General features: G+C 44.1%; 1 long non-coding RNA gene across 1 annotated transcript in view; it reads left to right on the top strand.

Moving 5' to 3' along the window:
* Positions 1-244: 244 nt before the first annotated feature.
* The window catches only part of LOC139675198 (uncharacterized), a 45,979-nt gene continuing 38,862 nt past the window's right edge, over positions 245-7,361 (top strand). Inside the window, exon 1 of the long non-coding RNA XR_011698449.1 lies at positions 245-417. This is a non-coding gene — a long non-coding RNA (uncharacterized lncRNA). The remainder of the gene's footprint in view (positions 418-7,361) is intronic.

The raw sequence follows: 7,361 nt of genomic DNA, 5'->3' as shown, positions 1-7,361 counted from the left end.
TGACAGCTGTGGCGTAGGTTTTTCAATGTGGATGTTGCCTGGATCGCAAGAAAAACATCAAGGGCTGGTGAGAACAGCCATGTTCTAAAAGCATCTCTGCCTGGGTTAGACCACTGCCTACCAAAGAGGTACGTGCGATTATCTTGAAGTTATTTATTGACTGTCATGTCAGATCATGGTTAAAGTTTATCTTTACTGAAAGTTGTCCTCAGGAATCCTTTTACTTCATCAAAAGTAACTTTTCTTTTCCAAGGCTTAGGTTGGAAGCACAGTGTTTGTTTACTGCATTGCCCTTGGGTTTGCCTCTGGCTTGTGCTTCCTGGGGGAAAGGCAGTGGGTCTGCTGCTGGTTCCTAAACCACTGTCAGTCTGTGATGGCCTTCCGGTAGTGAAACCATTTTGCTAGCAGCAGCATCAGGTAAGACCTCATCATTTTCTTATGATAATGATTATAATTGACAGACTAAGGAAATGTGGGTGACAAAAAGAGCGGGTGGTTTGTGTCTGTGCGTGTGTGCTTTTACTTGTTTCATGGTTTGTTTTTTTAATGGAACATTGTCTTACCTCATACACCAGAATACTGAGAAATTTTTATTTTTACCTTGTTTCTTTTTGTTGGCAAACAAGTACTCCTGCCAATAGCTCTTTAAGGTCACTGACACGCTCTGAGACACTTTTATAATAAACTCTGTTATACACTCGCACAAGTAAAGGACCTGTACTGTGAATAGGAAGGTGCCCCATTTGGCAATTGGTTGGCCCACTGCCAGCCTTGGAGGAGCACCCAACAGCCCAGATGCATACATACCTTTAGGAGCCCTAAAGGCAGACCAGGATTCATCCCCTGACTTGCATCCCTGAATCCGCCTATCTCCCAGCATCAAGAAACATTGTCCCTCAAAAAAAGGAGCCTCCTTTCTGTGGGAAATTTGTGGGTGTCAAGTTACACCCATGGTCCTATTTTCCCTTTCACATGCCAGAGGTTGCCAAGCATGCCTCCTGGGACCTCCTGCCATGTACCCTGAGCTTAGGGTGAGCTCACCCTAAATCCTGGAGTCCTGTCCTTCGCCTCCTGGGACTGCAGCAGAAAGCACACTTCCAGTGTGGAGGGGAGGCACTCCATAAGCTCCATTTAGAAGGATGAGGCCTTTTTGGCCCCAAAGATGTTCTTCTGTCTGAAGTTTTTCTCTATATTAAAGAACAGATGAATGGGAGTGTTGCTTTTGCATTCTTTAGGCCACTGTTAGATTAAACCATGCTTTGCACAAGCTGATGTTTCTCATGCCTGTCATCCTGGAGCTTTTTGGGCTAAGTTTGAAAGTTAAACCACACAGCTGTACTTCCCAGGACCAGGCAGGGGAAGGACATCCTTTGTCCATGCCCTGTCCAAGTGAGAGGAAAGGCACTTTTGTAAAGCTTTGTGCCGCTAACATGAGCTAAAAGGGACAACCTGTCTGTAGAGAGCTTTTGGGAAGGAGTTTCTTCTCCAAAAACTCCAAAAAGCGGGTGTGCTGTAATCTGTTTACTTTGTGTGCTGGCAGCTCTTGATGACTGCTGATAGGATTAGAAACAATTTGGAAATTTTGGAGTTAAAACTATGTGAGTTGCTTGAAGATAATACTTAATAAACATGAATACATGGTAGGATGTTTTTTTCTATCCTTTTAATACGACTTTTAGACTTACAAGCTTTTATCTTATTTTATGAGGCCATGTGAAATAAATTAAATGTAACACAAGATGCCGTTAAAAAAGATTTGATGACATCAAGAACTGATTCTATATTAGGACCAGATCCTACATAGGCTTATGGATGTGAGTAATTTTGCTCCCATAGATAAGCTATGGAGTCAGCTATGGCTAACCAGTTAAATGCTCAGAATCAGACCCTCATTTTGGACGCACTTCTCATTGTTAAATCAATGTGAAAGTGAAATCTGTCTCCTCTCAAAAGGAAATTGCCAAGACTTTCTACACTGAGATTTGGGATCTGTAGAAAATGAAGTCTTTTTATTTTTTCTTCCCTCCAATAATCTGTTCAGTGAACAAGCTGTGAAAAATAGTTCTATATTTTTTCCATGTGATGCAGCAGACGGTAAATTTCCATTTAAAAGAATGATCAGAGTAGCTGCTGGCACTGAACTCTGTTGTCTTAGTCAAATCTACTTACAAAGAGTTTACAGCAATACAATAGCTTATTATTTCACTCAACCAGAAATCAGATGAAAAAGGCAAAGGGGAAGCCTGAAGTAGGTTCATGGCCAGAATTCTTTTCTTTCTTAACATCTTGGGGTTTTTTAAATGCAGGAGTTGAGATCAGTAGTTTTATGTGTAAGGAGGAGAATATTTCTTTTCACCTCTACTTTTGTATGCTATGAAATAATCAGACTACACACTTCTATAGTGCCTTTCTTCTGGGGATCTAAAAGCACTTTACAAACATTAATTAAAGTCTCACAACACCCATGTGGAGGTAAAGGAGCATTGTTTGCGTATCTAATGCAGAAGGCTTAACCTGATTCTTTAAGTACTATACAAGAAAAGTAATGGACTAGCCAAAGCAAATTAATCTAACTGAATTGCTAGGACCATGTGTGTATATCTATATCTATATCTATATATATATATGTGTGTGTGTGTGTGTGTGTGTATGTGCATATGTATGTGTGTGTACGTGTGCAAGAGTGTGCCTGCAGATCTGTGTTGCTGTATGTCTTGGACTGCACTTCTGCCCTACATGTCCTGCCTGTTGTTGTCTCAGGGGATCTGATGTGTTCTGCTGCTTCTGTCTGCACAGCGCCTCAGGTCGGTTGACAAATGTGCATTTTCTAGGAAACCCAGGAAAATCTGTCATTGTCATTTATTAGGCTATGATTCCTGTAAAAAATTTAAAAGGCAGAAAAAGTCTTCTTTTTGATCACAAAATTTGTGAATGAAAATACTATGTGGGTGATGGGGACCCAGAAGGGGTCTTTCCACCTGAACTGGGGTGCCTGGACCTTCTCTGGTGGTGGTGCCAGGACCTCCCCTCTTTGATTGCCACTTGCTGTCTCTAGGCCAGGTGGCCTTGCCCTTGCTGCAGTTGTTTGAGCAGTCCCCCCCACACTGGGGAGTTTTGGGAGCAGCACTGCAGAGGGAGAGCTGCAGAGTGGGCTTGGCTCCTGCTGGGGCTGTCAGCTCCCCTCCGTGCCTGGAGGCTGAAGAGGAGCATCCTCCTACTGCAGCCTAATACTGGGCTTGTCTTGGCTACCCAAGGTAACAGTATCCACATTAAATTATTTTACTGACTTTATAGAAAGGGTGTTAACCCTCCTCCTTTTAGCATCATTCCTGCAGAAATGTATTCCTTGTACTTTGCTGGGTATGTGCCTGCCCCATGCCCTGAGCAAGTAAAGTTGTGCTGAGTATCTCCCTTTCTCCACCTTCACTGTTTTGATTTCCTGCTGCTGTGTCTCTTCAGGCCCAGCTAAAGGCCAGAGCCACCCCAGCCCAGTGTGTCTGACAGGGAAGGCTGATTCATTGTGGCTCTCTAGTTGCACTATCAGAAATGAAAATGAAGTGAGGGAATTAATCAAAATTACCCCAAGGAAACCCAAGCTGAAGGACCGAGCAATTCTTACTTCCCTTTTCAGTTCAGTGGTGCAGTACACAGGTCTTCCACTTGTGCAGCCCGGAAGACTGCACTGCTGAACTCTTGCAGCCTGACTTCTCCTTAGATAAATCAGGCAAAAAAGATATTTTTCTAGAGGTTACCGGATGCCATTATTTACTTTGTTTGGGTCAAAGCTGTGGAGAAATAGGTCCACATGAACACTGTGAGTCTGAAAGGAGATCAGATGGCTACTAAAAGCAAAATGGGCCCCGATGCCATGAGATTTCCTCAGCCCGAGTCCCAGGTGTTGTTACAATCTAAAAATGCTTTTGGGTCACCAGTATTAGATCCTTTTCTAAATCTTCATCATGTCTTCTTCCTTCTAACTTTGCTTTCTCTGTCTGACGTAGGCTGTAAGATCTTCAGTGTAAAGAGAGCATCTTTTATCTCTGTAGTGTCATGCAAACTTAGGGTGGTACGTAAATATTTAATAATAATATTAGTGATGGAGATTAGAGTCCTGGAGGAAAGTGTCTCCTTCCTTGCAGATGCAGAACACATAACAGGAATTTGTGTACGGTTTCATTTCCCTGGGGAGAATTTTTCCACTCACCTATTTTTCAATTGCCCTGTCATCATCTTGGTAAGGCTATGAGGGTACACTAATATTGACTGGGAATGGCTTAATTAGAACTAGGCAAATAACTGCTTTTTCACCTGAGACTTTGAAAGAAACTACCCTAAAACACAGGTTTCCTTTCATGTTAGAAAATCAGAAACTTGGGAAAAAGGGCATACCTTCTTGTATCTACCATCTTTATTCTGAAAAGGAAATGAAATGTGACTGCAAGTGATCTCCAAATCACATTTTAGAGCAGTAAATAGAAACTTTTAATTTACAAAATATCAGGAAAAAAACATACTGACTTTTCTGAGATGGTCACTTTTGGGCAATACCCTTTGCCTCATTCAGTTCCTATCTTTGCCTCGTTGTAGTACCCTGCCACCACCCCAAGGAGACAATGCAGAGCCTGACAACTGGCAGTGGTGTTCTGCAGTGCCCACTGGCCCTTTGGTGCCAGGAGCTGTGCCAGGGGGCCCTGCAGGCAGCTGGAGAGGGCTCCTCCAGGGAGGCACGGGGGCACCTCTGCAGGACATCACTCTGTTGCCTGCAGAGACTGGGCATGCAGTGCAACTCAGCCACCTCTGGGCAAACTGCTACACTGGAATGGCAGTTGTATAATACCTAAGAGCCATTCACAAAAATGTTTTCCTTTAGCAGGGATAAGCTGCATCTCTGAAGGGTCATTCAGGAGTAAAGGACTGGAAGAAAGCCACCTTTTTTTTTCAATAATGATCTTCTCATGACCATGCAGAGGAGGAACATCACAGCCTTCTGCTGGTGGTGCATGGCCTGATGGCATGCTGTCCCACTGCAAGGGCTGTGAGCAGTTGTGAGTCTGGGTTGGGTCTGGGTGGAAAACTATCTGGAGATGCCCAAAAAGGGGACACCTGTGAGCTCTCATGTTGCTGGAAGTGGCAGGAGAGAGGGTTGGTCTGTGCTCCCTGCCAGCAGTGGAGGGGCTTCAAGGTGCTCAAGCCTGGGGCAGCATCACAGGAGACAGGCTGTGAAGAGCTCGGAGCTGTCCTCTGCGCTCTTCAACTCTTCTTCTTTCTTCCTTTTCAGTAGTCTAAATGCTTTTAAAATAGTTTGGCTATTTAACTTGATTCACTTTATAAGAGTGAATGCTGCACCTTTCTTAAATCATAAATTTTCTAATGATTCTAGCCAATACCAATTAATTTGAAATAATTAAGACAAATATACACATTAAGTTGCCAAGTACCACATTTTTCTCATTCATTTATGGCTTAATAGATTTCATTGTATATGTTCACCCTTTACTAATTGCACAGTTGACAATTCTTTATGATTTTGAGGAGTTCAACATTTTCTGTCTTTACTGGCTGGATCCTCTTAGCGTAATCATAGTCTTAATTTTGTTTAACGTATGCTAAAGCAAAATATGAATCTAAACCACAGGAGACAAATAAAACATGTCATTGTACAGTTTGCTACATTTTATAAAACCATTTTACAGCTTGAACCATCCACCCGTTGTGTTCAATGGAGTAAATGGGATCTAACCATGCCTTAAAGACTGTGCTCATCTTTAAGCTGATTAGTTCCTATCCTTATTACAAAATGTAGGCATCTATACCAGGTCTAACGTCTAATTTTATATACAATTAAATGGGTAAGCCCTGATGCCTCCAGCATAATCATTTCATCATTGTTATTTACCTTGAGGTTCCCTGGGCAGTGTCTGGGACCCCCATCTCTCCCATGGCCATGCAGTGTGGGACAAGCCTTGGCAGGGAGGAAGCCCTTATGGTCCTGGCTGCTGCAGGCAGAAGGGATAGAGATGTGTAGGGTCAAGCTCATGGCTTGGCGTCAGTGGGAGATCAAAGAAGCCCGAGCCTCATGCCTGTTGCTGGTTGGGCAGCTGGGATAGGGTGGGAACGTGGAGGCAGGGGCTGGTGTGGTGCGGGGACTGTGGATGGCCATGTGCAGAGCAGTGCAGCAAGCTGTGCCTGCTCCACTGTGTGCCAGCTTTGGTGTGTGGTGGCCGTGCTCGAGACAGGACCCAACCAAAGGCTGTGTGGATGGGGTAGCAAAACCAAGCTGGTCCCTCATGGGCAGCTTCTGGAGGTGTGTCAAGTGGGGATGAGTGATGAATACTTCAGGGGATGCTGTGAAGATGCAGCTCTGTGGGCACAGCCAGGAGCATTCTCCTGCCCAGGGCACCGACACAGCGATGCATCTTCCCTGCTCTGCACCCGGAGCAGGGAAAGCAAAGAGTGCCTTAACCAAAGATTAATGCTTAAAAAAATCACCCAGACTCTCTCAGATTTTTTTTCCCCTCTCCCCAGGTAGAAGTGCCCAGCATTAATGTTCGAGCCAGCATCGTGCTGGGGTTGATGCCCCCGTTGTCCAGAAAGCTCCAGGGCAAGGAGGAGACTGGTGGGTCTGGCAGCAGCGCAGCAGCGGGGGCTGAAGGACGGCCGGAGCCCATTTGCTCATAGCGGCGCCTGGTTAACCCCAGCCTGCACGTGGCTTTAACCGAGAGCGGTGCAGCGACGCGAGGGAGGGGCTGCCTTTGGCATGAGGGCTCTGTTCGGCCCCGTAATGGGAGAGGAAAGCTGTAACTTCCACTGGCAGACAGGTTGTCTTCTCTATTGCTTACTCTTCTTCTTCTTCTTCTTTTTTTTTTTTTTTTTTTTTTTTTTGGAAATCGTGTTTAACACTTGTTCAATTTGGTGAAATTACAAGCCCATGATGACAGAGGGAGAAGCCAGTCTGTTTAAAAAATAAAAAGAGGACATGATTACTTTGCTGAAGCTGTACTTTCTATTTTCTCTTCCAAAAGAGACAAAGGGAATAAATACTTAAAACCCAGTGGTGACGACAGTGAAGCAATCATGCAGTTGCTGGATACCTTTGTCTCAGGGAAGCATGTAGTCATTTTTACATGTCTGCCACTGGGTGTCAAACCTTTCTTTTCTTCCCCTTTCCATTTTGGATGGCCAAACTGATTATCTAAAATAGAAAATTAGCACACAATGGCTTTACTCTGTGATACCCCTTATGCAACTAATGGGCAAAGCTTGTTAATTGGTTGTAAATGCCAGCAGGTTGCCAAGATAATACTTCAGAAATAAGCGGGTATTCTGATAATTACAGCAATCTTCATCTATAAAAGCTTAAG

Source organism: Pithys albifrons, chromosome 8 (genome assembly GCF_047495875.1).
Source record: "Pithys albifrons albifrons isolate INPA30051 chromosome 8, PitAlb_v1, whole genome shotgun sequence".
NCBI lineage: Eukaryota > Metazoa > Chordata > Aves > Passeriformes > Thamnophilidae > Pithys > Pithys albifrons.
The sequence above is the reverse complement of the archived record's forward strand: the minus strand, read 5'-3'. Positions and strand labels throughout refer to the sequence as shown.